We start from the raw sequence: 14762 nt of genomic DNA on the forward strand, positions 1-14762 counted from the left end.
CCACTTTGATCAAGGGGACATTCTCAAGCCCCACCTGTCCCTCATCGCTCTAAGAAAGTGGTAGGTCAAGCTAAAAAATTGTCAAATTTATTGAAATAATGACAAGTTCTAAATATATCCTCTTCAACAGAGTTAAAATCAGCTGGTGCTGCAGATATAATAATAAATAAATAAATACATAACATACACATTTCTGTTTTCCAGCAACATATGAGGAAGCATAGGACATTTTACAGCATTGTACAATATATTCAATGAAATACCAACATGCTGCATTAAATGGATCCATAATCCAGTCATACTGAGCACTGCTGGTTGGGAAATATTTTTTAAATGAACTTTGCAGAGATGTGATGTAGGCGTATGGGATCACAAGAGTGCCTCCAGTCCCAATCAGACGTTTCAGCGATTTCGCTCAGAAATCTCAAAGGCATAATACAGTCGCGATCGAGGCACCTGTCCCATACTCAAGTTTTTTTGGTGAATGCAGTAATCTTATTTGCTAGGTGAGGTAGGTGCTTGTCTTTGCCTTGTAACTGGATATTTAACTCAAATGTATCGCTAAGATATATCTGTCACTGTCAACCCTACATGTTGGCCAGTCACATTCACATAGTAATAATGTATTGGTAAACACACAACAAGAAAAACTCCAAGCATACATTTGACAATAAAATAAAGGGCTTCCCTAAAAGAGTACACCTGAAAACTTTTTGAAATTCTGGGGCAATTAGACATTTGTAGAGATGAACACTAATGGATGAAATATAAATATGATAGACGTAATGATGAAGGAAAAATAGTAAACAAAGAAGTTCCCCTAAATGTAATAGATAGTCCCGGCATTCTGATTCTTGGCAACTGATGAGTGTGAATGTTGATTGGCTGATGTCATTCAGGTGCTGTTCAATGGTGTGAATCTTAAATGACAAATCCTAAAGCTCTAACAGGGATTCGAACACTCAACCTAAGAAACACCAGTACAAGGCATTATCCCACTGAGCCACTCACAATCATACACATTGGGCAGTCACATTCACATGGTGAAAATGTGTGTTGGTAAACACACAAGAAAAACTCCAAGCATACATTTGACAATAAAATGAAGGGCTTTCCTGAAAGAGTACACCTGAAATCTTTTTGAAATTCTGGGGCAATTAGACATTTGTAGAGAAGAACACTAATGGATGAAATATAAATATGATAGACTTAATGATGAAGGAAAAATAGTAAACAAAGAAGTTCCCCTAAATGTCAGAGTGTCTCGGCATTCTGATTCTTGGCAACTAATGACTGTGTATGTTGATTGCCTGATGTCATTCAGGTGCTGTTCAATGGTGTGAATCTTCAATAACCAATAGTATTCGAGCTAGAGCCTAAAGCACTACCGGGAATTCAAACTCTCAACCTAATAAACACCAGCACTAGGCATTATCCCACTGAGCCACTGACAATCCTACATATTTGGCAGTCACATTCACATGGTGAAAATGTGTGTTGGCAAACACACAACATCAAGAAAATTCCCAGCATACATTTGACAATAGAATTAAGGGCTTTATAAAAAAAGAGATCTGAAAATGTGCACTGTTAAAGGTATCCACATAATGATGGTTGTATGGTTGTTCTCCAAGGAAAAAAATGTACTCATATAGGAATATAGGTGATATAGGAGAAATGGGCTGAGTGGTCGAACTTTATTGGTCTATATCTCTGAAATGGAACAACATATCCAAATTCTTTTGATAACTTTTGTGAGGCTTTTTTTTTTTATAATTATATTTATTTGATTTCATACATGTAACAGAAATTGCTTATACCAGTACACAGTAAAATTGACAGTGTTATTAAGTGTTAATTTTTCAGAGACATATTTTTCAGTGTTCATTAGTGTTAATTAGTGTAACTTCGGGAGTTGTTTGAACAAACATGTACACCGACGGTGTAATTAAAACTCACAACCTAGTGTTTTAAGTGGGTGTGAATGTACGAACTCTGGGGTGGAGTCATTTACACTTCCGGTCCTTCAGTTGAGATTTTTGAAAAGAAGATGGACGCCATTGAAGTACATCGTGGGATAGTAAAAGGTAAATTCATTTGTTCCCTATACTTCTGTAAGCTAGCATGAAAACTACGACAAATACACAATTAAGTAATGTCACATCACAGGTATATGTTTTCATACCAACGTGTTTTACCTACTATGAAATATTGGTGACGTTAGCTTGGTCGCTAGCTAGTAGCAAGGTCGCTAGCACTAGCTAGCTCAGAAAATTATTGGTAAAACATCCAGCAAGCTAACATAACTTCGGTGGGTTATAACCTTATCAAATTGAAATGGTTAAGTTTATGTTAATTTGTAATACTTAAACTGTAAACTGACATTAATATAATATTGGAGTCGACAACGTCTTAAAGTCCTTTCTGAAATTCGAAAAGGCGGTTGGAATTTGAATACCCACTGAGGGAATAGCTCTAACATGCTAACGTAGCCTAGCTGATTAACATTAGTTACAGCCAGAACTCCACTGTTCATAGCGATCTAACGTTAGTGTGCTGCCAAATGCTCACCTGGCACAAATGGATCTGTTGACTGACTAATTATAACAGTCTGTCGACTCATTGACGTTTGGTTGAACTGAACACTATTGCTTGGTTATAAAAAATTGCTGCTAGCTAACATTAGCTGAGACCACGAGGGCATACGTTTAACTGTTAGGCATTTGTAGCAAACAGAGGTGTAAGGTAACCGTTAGCCTGGTTGGTTTGGTGCAGTCTCCATTCTCTGTATGGCACTGGTATTCGTTTCTGTTAGAGTCTGTTGGCTTTATTTGGGTTAGATCAATTTCTTTGTTTCCTAACTTATAAAGGGTGCAGGTAAGCCAAGGAGTATAGAAGTTAGCTAGCTGATACTTATTTTAGATATTTGTAGAAATTGTGGTTCAATAGCTTGCAAGCACGTGCATAAGGATATTCAGTCCATCAGGCATAACGTTACAGCTGAGCAGAGTAAGAAATGTTTATTCTCTGAAATTATGAGCAGTTTTTTTATGGATATGGTAAAATGTAGACGAGTTTACTGCCTAATGAAATTATTTAAGTTAGTACCAGTCATGTTGCTTAAAAAGTAGGGATTATATGAACATATTTTAAGACAAAACACTTGAAACATTTTTGAAACATTTGGTAACCTGTGGTAAATAATGTCAGAATAAAGTTTAGAAGTCCTTTGCTGGTTAGTTGATATGCTGCTGATAGTCAAATCATTGTTGTTCTTGTATTGATGTAATCATTTTCTTTGTTTTAACAGGGTCAGCAAAATGCTCATCAATGTCCAGTACCATGGAGAAAAAAGTACCTCAAACTGCTGCCTGGTTTTTCCTTTCAAAGTTTAATTCGAGAAGGTGAGGTTTTATGTGGTTTAGCCAAAGTCCTTTTAGGCAAGTCCCTCCACTCGGCAGCCATATTGCAACGCTTTTTTTTTTTCTTTCTTTTTTCTAGCTTGTTTAGACTATGAATCAGCCTGACCTTAGGCATGTTTCTTAATGATTTCACACGCACACTTTGTATCCTGGCTGGAGTTAATGCAGATCCTTATGATCCTTTTTAAGAAATACATTTGAAATCAATCAAAGTTCAAAATCCCTGTGCACAGCCCTTTTGCAGGTGCTGATGGTGTGCAGTATAACTATTAAAAAGTCAAAAACTAGTATAAATCGCACACTGGAGGGTATATTTTGTTGACTTTATTTGGCGTGAAAGCTTTAGGTACACGTTCAAACCTGATGAAGAAAATTGTGAAATGTGTTGTTCACGCCAAATAAAGTGGGTATGGTTAAAAAAAAAAAAGATTTTGTCACCCTTTAGTTGAATTAAGTGAAATAAAATCGGAGACCGAATTTCTTAAAGCAGCCCTTTAAGATTCCAATTTTTTTTTTTCTTGTTCTTCAAACAAGGCACATCAATCCACTGGTGCAAAAGAAGAGAACACCTCTGCCATAGGAGATTCAGCAGAAAAAGGCCAAACAGGTGAGCATTTAAAATTAAAATATCACTAGGAGAAATCCTTGTCTCTTTCCTCTCCAAAATGCAGAAGCCTGGCTTTGTGTTCCGGTAGTGTCAAATCAGTGGGCACATTCAGTCTTGCAGCTCTGCACAGATCTGGCTGAACGTAAAGTATGTTTATTAGATTCAGTCAGATCTGCTTGCAGATCCAGTGCTGCAAGATCAAAATCCCACTGATTTCATGCTACTAGAACACGAAGCCAAGCAATTTGCTTCCTTCAGATACAGGTCTTGTTATAATCTCTCTGTACACTTTCCAAGTTTACAATACTTCTGTTTGTCTGTAGAGACCCTCATCACACAACCACAGAAGTGTAATTATATTTTGAGCACTATCAGTGGTATTAAATAGCATTTGTTTTTTGACGTTCTAGCTGCCCCCTTAGCTTTCTTGTTTGTACTCTGGATTTACACTCTTTAGAGGGTGCATGTAAGTTTTCTCTTTACAAGTGTTTCACTGTTATTGTTTCTTTTTTTACGCATAGATGGTCCAGGAGGTTCTGGAGAAGAGTTAAATGGGAGAGGAAATAATGGAGGAGTATAGTAGAGCACCTTGACACACTGTACAAGAAGGCATCTTCTGAATATCCTGGTCCATGGGTATGTTTTGTTTTGAATAAATTAATCTAATTGTATACAACAGTTAGGTCCAGTCAAACTATTAACTCTTTTCTGACTGAACGAGAGGGATTCCATGGGTGGGGTTCTCAGGACATCCCTACTCAGACTTTTCAGTGGTAGTGCCATTTTTACATTGATCCAATGTTATCATTCCATTCATTCAAAGTGAGAGAACATTGTAACATAACATCACAATTGACTGTTTGAGTGAGAAAAATAGAGTGCATGTAATAGGGTGAATAATGTAATGTGAAATAAAATGAAAAATCATTATTGTGCACATATAGCCTCACACAACCTGCCTGCAGAGTGACAAGAAAACCCTAAATTAATGTATTTTAATCCATTATTATGGATTAAATTATTATTATTATTATTATGTATTAGGTAGTAGAATTGCTGTGTAAAAACAATATTGAACTGGTGATTGTGGGGTTGATAAATGCTATAAGGTAGAACCTTAGCTGTAGGGATATCTATTACCAACTACACAGTGGCTCCATTTTCAAAAAACTCCTGAAGACCCAGCTCTTTAGAGAACATCTCCTCTCATAGCACTACTTACAACAAGTCTAGCTGATCCTAGTACTTACCACCTGTCTTGAACTGACACTCAACTGTTTAAAAACAGCTCTCACTGATGCACTTATTCTTACTGTACTCTACTGTTTTTAAATTGTCCTAAAATTGTTGAGAGAATTGCTTTAAAACTTAAACTGCTACCATGTTAGTCGCTTTGGTTAATGTGTTAGCCTAATGTAATGTAATATTACTTAAGCATATTTTAGTGGCAAGAAGCGTTAAGTCTATATTTTATCCATAATCCATGTTTAATCACTCTTCCATTTTATAGCTTGTAATGTTGTCTGAATATATCTAATATAATTTTCCTATTGTTTTTAGGATACCAGTACGAAGTCAAGGAAAAAGATATGCACTCGGCATTGTGACTGTTTCCTAATCTCAGGGATCCTTACTCCACCAATGGCTATGTAAGATTTTACTCATTTCCATTTAAGGTTATATATAATAATAATGTTCAGCTATTGATCTGGATAATCATAGTTCTTGCCCACATTATTTTGCAGGAAAACTTCTACGATGCTGGAAGAGGGACGGGCTATCTGGCATGGCGCCTAAAGCAACGAGTGTCGCAGCGTTTGGTCAAGAACTGCTCGGGAGCCTTGGAATACATGAACACCATGAGCTTTTTAAGGAGGTAGACTTTCTAATGAGGAGACACAGCAATCAAAAAATCCTCCATAGAAATGCATGGGGTTAGTTTGTAACGTATGGTGTTGTCTACATATATCACACCCCCCTCCGTGGCAAAACGTGGACATGTAAATACATTGAGCCAATCATGTGGTGTGTTGTGAAGACATTGATTGTGCCAATCATGTGTTGTGATCTTGCCGCTGGAGCAAGATTGGTGTTGTGAAGCCTGCCGAAAGTGCCCAAAATGCGTTGCAATATGGCTGCTGAGTGGAGGGACTTGCCTAAAAGGACTTTGGGTATACCCACATGTAACATCACTTCATGGTGCATTATCTGTCTTGCTTATGGAAAATTGGCCCATTATTGCACATCTCTAGTAATAGGTTTAAAGCAAAACAAGTTTGTGAAATTGTAAAAAACTCTTGATTATATTGTTTTATTTCTTGTTTATGAAATGTTTACTCAGTGTTGCAGAGCATTTTCATGCATATGTGGTTATGGATTGTGAGGAACATTGTTTTATTGTTAAAGTCAATGATTTGTATGAGTATAAGGCCTTTGCTCAACAAAATGCTTATGGACCAAACTTTGACATATATATTGTACCTCTGCACATTGATTTGAGCCATATCATGGCAAATGTTAATAAAAAAAGAAAAGTAATTAATTTGCTGTGGTTTGTTTAATATGTTTATTTTGATAAATATATGGCTCTAGAAACTAATTAATTACTCCAATAGAGTTAATTATGAATCACTGGTGGAGTTAATGATACACTCCAATAGAGTTCATTTTAACTCTGATAGAGTTAATTATGAAACACTAGGCTAGTGTTAATACGGCAACACTATGGCAAGTGTTATTTTAACACTGATGAGTGAGGATTATATAAACTCTGGAATAGTGTTAAAATTAACACCCATAGAGTAAAATTAACACTGGCCGATTTACTGTGTACAGACATATTAACTATTATCAATTTACAATCCTACTCAGGCATGGTATTCACATTCTGTTACTCATACACCCATGCACCTATATATACCTAGAACACCCATACCCTTTCATACTCCATACATACCTATATACCTGCTGGATGCCCTAGCGCACACACACACACACCCAATCGCACTAACACCCCTACACTCACACATTGTTCATGAGGTTCTCCCGTGTAGTCTTTATAACTTGCCAAACATTTGATTATAAAGATTCATAAATGTCCTGCCATACTCTATTAAATTGTTCTATTTTATTTCTGTCCTCACACATTGCTTTTTCTATACTTAAATAATATTTCATCAATCCCTTCCATGCCTGCATGGATGGGGCCTGTGTGTCTTTCCAATGTTTCAAAATAATTTTCTTATAAACCAAGTTGGAAAAAAGAATCTGCCATCCTATTGGATACTTCAGATTATCTGTTCTCTGCAAAATACATAGTGTAGATGTTAATTTGCACTCAATTTTGCAGGTTTCAGTCAACAACTTTTGAATTTCCAGCCAACCCTGTTTAATTTTCTTACATTCCCAGAAGGCATGTAATAAGAGTGTCCACATGAGAGCCACATTTCACACACAAAGCAGAGGATGATGGGTCAAATTTATGTATTTTAGATTTTGTGTAATACTGTATATTCTTGTCATGAGCTTATATTGTGTAAGCCTCAGGTTTTCATTGATGGTAATATTATTGGTTAGGTTTAGTCCTTCCTTCCATTTTGTATGTGTATCTGTGATATTAAGATCCTTATTCCAAGCATCATATATATTTTTAAATGAGTAATTATCCACCGGTGACTCAAACATTTATAAACTTTACCAATTAGTTTCTTTTTCTCTCCAATTTTCATAAAAAGCTTCTCTAATGTTGTTGATTCAGTATTATAATTTAGCTCAACATTCTGTGATATCCAATTTTTCAATTGTAGATATCTAAATGTTTCATTAGGTGTTAAGTTAAATTTATTTTTGAGCTGTTCAAAAGTCAGAATTTTGTTTTGGGATATAATGTCAGAGATAGTACTTATTCCTCTATTAATCCATGATTGCCATTCTAGTTTTAAGCTTTGAATAGTGATAGATGGATTGTTCCACAGGTGTGTATTCCTAGGGAGACTAATATGCACTCCTATAATATTTTTAATCTTCTTCCATGCCCCTAGTGTACTGTTGATTACAAAATTAGTACTACTGATTTTACGTTTTGTAAACATAGCTAAAAATAAATTGTCCGGCTTGAGTTGGTAATCTTCTATTTTTATCCAGGGATCTTCCTCTGATCTATTAATAACAGAGTTGATGTAAAAAGCTTGGGCTGAGTAGTAATACAGTTCAATGTTTGGGAAATTAAGACCTCCCTCACCTCTAGAGTTCTGAAGAAGTTTCCAACTTAATCGGTGGGATTTGTTTGACCAAATAAACGAGCTAAACAGTCTGTTAACCATCTTAAAAAAGTTCTTTGGTGGCATCACTGATACTGTCTGGAAGGTAAACAAACATTTGGGTAACCATATAATTTTAATCAAATTTATTCTACCGGGTGGGCAAATCTGCCAATAAACCTAATCGGTAGAATAAATTTGATTAAAAACTTTTGTGAGGCTTTGTCTAAACATTGTCTGTGAGAATTTTGGTGAAGATTTGATAATTTTTGAAGCCTGTGAAACTTTTTATGATGTTTGGCTTTTCTCTGAAATTGTGGCAAAAGTAAAAAATTTTAGAGCATAAGACCAGGGTGAAAAAGATGCATCTAAATGTAGAGATTAATATGATGAAAGAATTTTGAGTCTAGGTCAATCTGGTAAAGGAGAAATAAGCATTTTTTACAAGAGCGCCACCTTTGGGTGCAGTACCCAAATTTTGGGTTATGGGTAGTGGGGGGTACTGGTAACAATACTTGAAAATGTGAAGTTTCTAGGACTTATGTTTATAGGAATATAGGTGATCTAGGAAAAATGGCCTAAGTGGTCTAACTTTATTGGCCTATATCTCTGAAATGGAACAAAATATCAAAATTCTGAGCTATAACTTTTGTGAGGCTTGGTCTAAACATTGTCTGTGAAAATTTTGGTGAAGATTTGATTATTTTTGAAGAGTGTGAAACTTTTTATAATGTTTGGCTTTTCCATGAAATTGTGTCAAAAGTAAACATTTTTAGACCATAAGACCAAGATGCATCTAAGTTTAGAGATTAATATTATGAAAGAATTTTGAGTCTAGGTCAATCTGGTAAGGAGAAATTAGCATAATTAACTTTTTTTTCCCAATAGCGCCACCTTTGGGTGCAGTACCCCAAATTTTGGGTTATGGGTAGAGGGGGGTACTGGTAACCATACCTGAAAATTTGAAGAGTTTTGGAGTTACGGTTTAGGCTGCAGTACGACTTTTACAGAATTTTGGCCAAAAATGAACGGTACAGAAACAATAGGGGTCTTGCAGCTACACTGCTCGGACCCCTAATAATAAAACTTAAGAAGAACAATAAGTGTGCTTGCAAGCACACTTAACTAGCCCACCTGTGACATCTCTAGGCACCTCTCCTCGCCGTGCTCACATTCCAGCTGACATTTCAGACGCATCTAGGCCTATCAGCGCTCACAAAAGGAGGCTATACCTGCGCGAGCGTTCTGTTCACGTTGCCTCTGCATCAACAAGCTTCCACATAGCCTTTTTTGTTGCTGAAAATTTTAATGGCGCTCTGGCAACACCAAGATGTGTTTGCGTCTGCACAATAGTAAACTCAGCTAACGTTGACCACCCCCCCCCCCCCCTAAATATTTTCTCATCGGTTCTGCACAAACCACGTAAGTCAGTAATTTTGGATTCAAAACGGCGAATTTCGCCAAAAGGTGAGGAGTTTGCATGCCTGCTTTTGAGTAAAGCTTAAATGGGGGGCATTAGTTAAAAGTAGGGTTGGGCACCGAAACACGGTTCTAATATGGCACCGGTGCCGACACAAACGGTAGTAACTGCATCGAATAACAACGTGGATTTCGGTGCCTCATTTCGGTGCTTAAATAGCGTTTTATTTATTTATTTATTTTATACGAGGCATCACTGCATGTCATGCACCATCTCTAACGTCTTGCTCTGATAGCAACACATCCAGATACAGTTAACATAAGTGGATGTATAAACCAGAGGGGTGCACCACATAGGCGAGTGGACAGTGTTTGACAGCTTGCGTGAGCCCAAGTAGCTTACTTTAAAGTGATATCGCTAGCTCCTGTCAAAATCTAGCAGTGGGCCTAACTACACACAAGCAAAAGGCTATGAAACAACATCAACAGCAGCCTAACAGCAGCCTAATACCTTACACAATGTCCTTGCTAATGCGCTAACTGGCATTTATTTGAAATGTTATCAGCAAAGTTGTAAGGTGAAAACTTTATTTCACGGTGTGTTCTAAACAACATAATGGCATGATTATTAATCTTTCATGTACATGAGGCCCATATAGCATCACAATGAGTATGAAGATCATGTTAAAAGTTAGCTGGCAAAAACATAAATATGTAGGTTACATACCTGATGTCACTGAGCTGTCAAAGAGGCTACGAAACCATCTCCGTAGCCTACGTTATCGCTAATTAAACTCAGCTGACTGGTGTTAGCGCATAGCCATAGTTGCTGTTAAAACGACTAGGCTAGCGCTGGGAATCTAAACACTTCAACACCGACATGTAGCCTGATATGTTCAAAACTATTGCGTGTTATGGGTTAAGACATGACATTTCTTGAAGCATTTGGGAACACACTGAATTAACTGGAAAGTAGAGTCCCTGTTAGATTAGCTTGCTTGCAAATGCAGTTGTCTATGTTCTATGGCAAGCGGTTTTAACATACCTTATGGCAAACCGCCTACACTGGGTAAACTTGAAAGCAGAGCTTACCATTGTGTGTGCATGCATGGAAAGCTGTTTTAACATTTAAATGTATTATTTGTAGGAGCAATGAGATATTCATAGTAAATTGAATATAACAGTTCAATTTCATGTTCAAATTTGTCTTATCAACAAAAAAAAGCCATTCATGCTTTAGACCATTTTAATTTAAAACATTTTAAAAACAAAGTACCGGTTCAGGCACCGTTTCAGCACCGGCACCGTTTTAAAAGTATCGATTTAGCACCGGTATTGGATAAAACCCAAACGATACCCAACCCTAGTTAAAAGACTCCAATCTTTCAAGAATCTTTCCCAAATCTTGTCAAAGTATTCTGATGTATGGATCATTAGGCTACACGTTCTTTATCTCATAGCCTTCTGTTGTAAGGATGGCTTAACACTATCCTTCACAAACAAAGATCCATTTAAGCCTACTAACTTTCACGTTAGCCTGCATGGTTATTAGCAGCCACTTTAAATGTAGCCTAAGTTATAGCTAGGTTAGCTAACTTACTTGCACCTGATATTTCATTCAAACTAAAACTTATATTCATAACGACATCTCAGACAGGCTTGTTGTTGGATATGATGTTAACTATCATTCTAGATATTCCACATAATGGTAAAGTTAGTTAATGGAAAAGTTAACATTAATAGCTAACATCGCTAACGTTAGCAATATTAGCTCCCTAACGTTATCGATAGCTAATTGATAACATTAACGTTAGCTATAGACTGTTAACAAACGGATTTGGTTTTGGTCAGGGAACATTACATTATAAAAACAATATTTTTCTAACTAATTCCCGTTTACTAAAGGCCTTCTTACCTTGGATATGATCACAGCAGAGTTTGTACAGCTTACAAAGTCAGATGCATGACGGGACAGGAAAGTGACGGTTGAAGTCACCGTGGTTGGTGTTCAAAAGTCAGTCAAGGGTGGCGGATGGGTATTGTTGTGTGCGCATGCGCACATCAAGATACGATAAGCATCCGTTATATTTAAAGTAGCTTTGGCCTCACACATTTTAGTATGCACATGGTGCAACCCAAACGCTCCACACAAAACATTGACACATAAGGCAAAAGATGCCAAGCAGCATAGTCGACACCATACCCGTGACGCCAAAACATAAACAAATATATTCACACTAAGTTCTCCATTTGGAAAATAAGTAGGCTAATGGAATCTAGTGTATGGATATGTATGCCACCATATATTTGGAAAACAAATAATTGGGTCTAGTATATGAAGATATATAGCATCTTATATGGGAAATTAAAATATTTTGTAAGCATGTATGGACATATAGCTTTGAATATATGTTTGACATGAATATTTGAATCGCATATATGTCCATATATGTAAAATTATAAGTCCCTGTTATTGGACATATATGTTCATATATTGCCATATATCACATTTTTGTATGGGTGCCTTGACATACAAGTAGTGGATCCGCTATTTTTATATCGTAAATGTGCTAATTACCAACCATTTCGTTAGAAAATTCTATAACAACGATGTTTTTTAATACTTCGCAAGTAGGTATTATGGTTAAATGACTCATTACAGGGCGAATGTAGACTCTCGCCCGCCCCTACTGCCTGTAGGGAGAATATCCCGCTTGCAAGTTCGGTGTATCTCACCTGCGACCTTCAGTCTCACAAAGTCTCAGACATCGCGAGAAGCAGGATCAGTTTACATCCTGCATCCCCAGCACAGAGGCAGGCTGATGAAACCCGGCTAGCGATTGTTGCAAACTTGTGTATGATGGCGAAGAAGCAGCGAAAACCCTTGATGGAAGATGCAAAGAAAAGGAAAAGAGCTTCAGACCGAGCGAGGGCTCGCACACGTATCGATACGTACAGACGCTAGGGGGAGCTTCATAGAGAAAAAGCACTCAGGCTTGCCTGGTGTTCCTTTAAAGCAGGCTAGCTCCCGCTAGCATGTTATGCTAACAGAGGTAGCTCTAGGGGGGTCATTCCTATGTTCCCCGGGTCCTATACAAAGTGGGGAACATAGGTACGCTCCCAGGCTAGGTATACTTCTCTGTATTAGAGGCTAAGCTAATTTATGTAATTTAGAGGTCAAATTGTAGCGAATGATTTTCAGTTTTTGTGAACCTGTATGAGTTCTGTATGAGTGAACCTGAGGATGAGTTTTTTGGGAACCTGTATTGATTTGTTACGGTTTTATGCCTTGTGTATATTAAATGTGATTTGTATGAGTTACCTATGGGCCCTGTCTCTTGTCATTGTGACATTCAGCAACATACTGTAGTAGTATAGGGTTCAGATCAAATGTGACCCTGCAAGGCGAAACCAGTCGTCTAGCGCACAGTGCTATTTTAAGAAAATACACAATAAACAAACGTACAGGTTAAAATGTTGAATTTCACGTTTTTGCATAATTCGACAGTATACAGTCTACACTTTCATATTGTGAACAAATTTCACGGATAAACATACGTTTTGACTGTTAAACCCGGACTTTATTTAGGTGAAGATTAAACACATTAGCAGTCATTCCATTTGTCCATGCCGCTATAAGGTTTTACGGTAGAGCTAAAATGTAGCCTACTCATTAGGCTACTCGTTACTCAATGTGTAAGCTCTCTATCGTTCTTGGCAGATGTAACCGAATGTGAATGTGAAAGACTTGCCTTTCAGGGCACGAACGGTCAAAAGCACAAACTTTTAGAAATATCCTGGCGTCATTTTACGGACCAGAAGTTTTCCATTGACGTAGCAGTAGCACATTTTAAAAGTGGGCCTATAGCCTACACAATCTGTGTGTGTACATATAACTTCTTATCCCCTTACTTCCCCCGAAATACATTAATTATATTCTATAGTGACACCTTATGACCGTCCCTGGTATTAACTAGGGGGCAGAAAAAGACTCACTTGGTTGATAAAACTGGACATAGTCAGTCATCCGCTTCAAAGTCACGCTACCAGAAAGCTAATAATAGCTGTGTCCTCACACTTTATCACACGTGACGATTTACTTAAAAAGGGGATTTTCTCCTCTTCTGGCGTAGCCTGGGTGCCATTCCGAACTTAGTCCCGCCCCACGGGAAGTTCGGTCTGGCATTGCTCCATTGTGGTGGAAGTATGCTCGCCCTAAATCGGGCGGACCAATCAAATCAGGCTTTACATGATGGACAGGTGAGCAACAGCGCCTGGTCGATCACGTCATCTGAGCACGCTTAGATTAGGCTTATGTTTAAAACAAAAATGCTGTGGCTAGAAGGATACATGGCTTTTAAGACCCCATATGGAAAATTCATATTATTTAATGAGGTTGTATCACTGAAAACGATTATTTCGGAAAACTTTGGCCAAAGTTGAGATGTGGGAAAACTGGTGGTTTCACTTTTGATCAAGGGAAAACAGCGCTGTTGCATTGCGACATGTTCCCTCGTTCGTTTGAAATCTCTGATTGACCACCTGTTCGAGGGATTTGCGACAGCCTTTCCCAGCTGTTTAACATATTTGTGAGGGTTCAGGTCACAGAATTTCTGGAATATCATGGAATTTTAGTAAAGTCTATTCCAGACATGGAAAGTCAGGGAATTTGATCATTTTCTGGCCAAAGTCAGGGAATATCTGGGAATTTTATTGTAACAGTTTAAAATGTACTTGCCGAAATTACATTAATACAAATATATTTCCATGCAATTTGGTGTTGATCGGTTACTGCTTGGTTATGGTTAGCCCTACTTTGTTTTTTTTAATGCCCATTTATTCATTTACCACTCTAAAAAGGTCAAAGAGTTTAGAACACTGCTGCTTTGAAATCTTTGGTCAGTGAAGTAATTTCCATGTACCATTCATTATATAGTAGGTCTTGGAAATTTATTTTACGGTAAGGAAAGGTAAAGGTTGTGGAATTTTACATTTGACTTAGAATGGGAACCTTGTGTTCCGAATGTGGCAATATCAGAATATGGCTTAGCAGTA

General features: G+C 37.4%; 1 long non-coding RNA gene across 1 annotated transcript; it reads left to right on the top strand.

The window, feature by feature from the left end:
* The first annotated feature begins 1827 nt into the window (after nt 1-1827).
* On the top strand, nt 1828-6571 carry LOC121706203. The gene is made up of 6 exons (XR_006030989.1): nt 1828-2087; nt 3311-3404; nt 3957-4029; nt 4551-4665; nt 5590-5678; nt 5775-6571. It is a non-coding gene; the product is annotated as an uncharacterized LOC121706203 (long non-coding RNA).
* Nucleotides 6572-14762: the final 8191 nt, after the last annotated feature.

This window comes from Alosa sapidissima, chromosome 3 (assembly GCF_018492685.1).
Source record: "Alosa sapidissima isolate fAloSap1 chromosome 3, fAloSap1.pri, whole genome shotgun sequence".
Lineage (NCBI taxonomy): Eukaryota > Metazoa > Chordata > Actinopteri > Clupeiformes > Clupeidae > Alosa > Alosa sapidissima.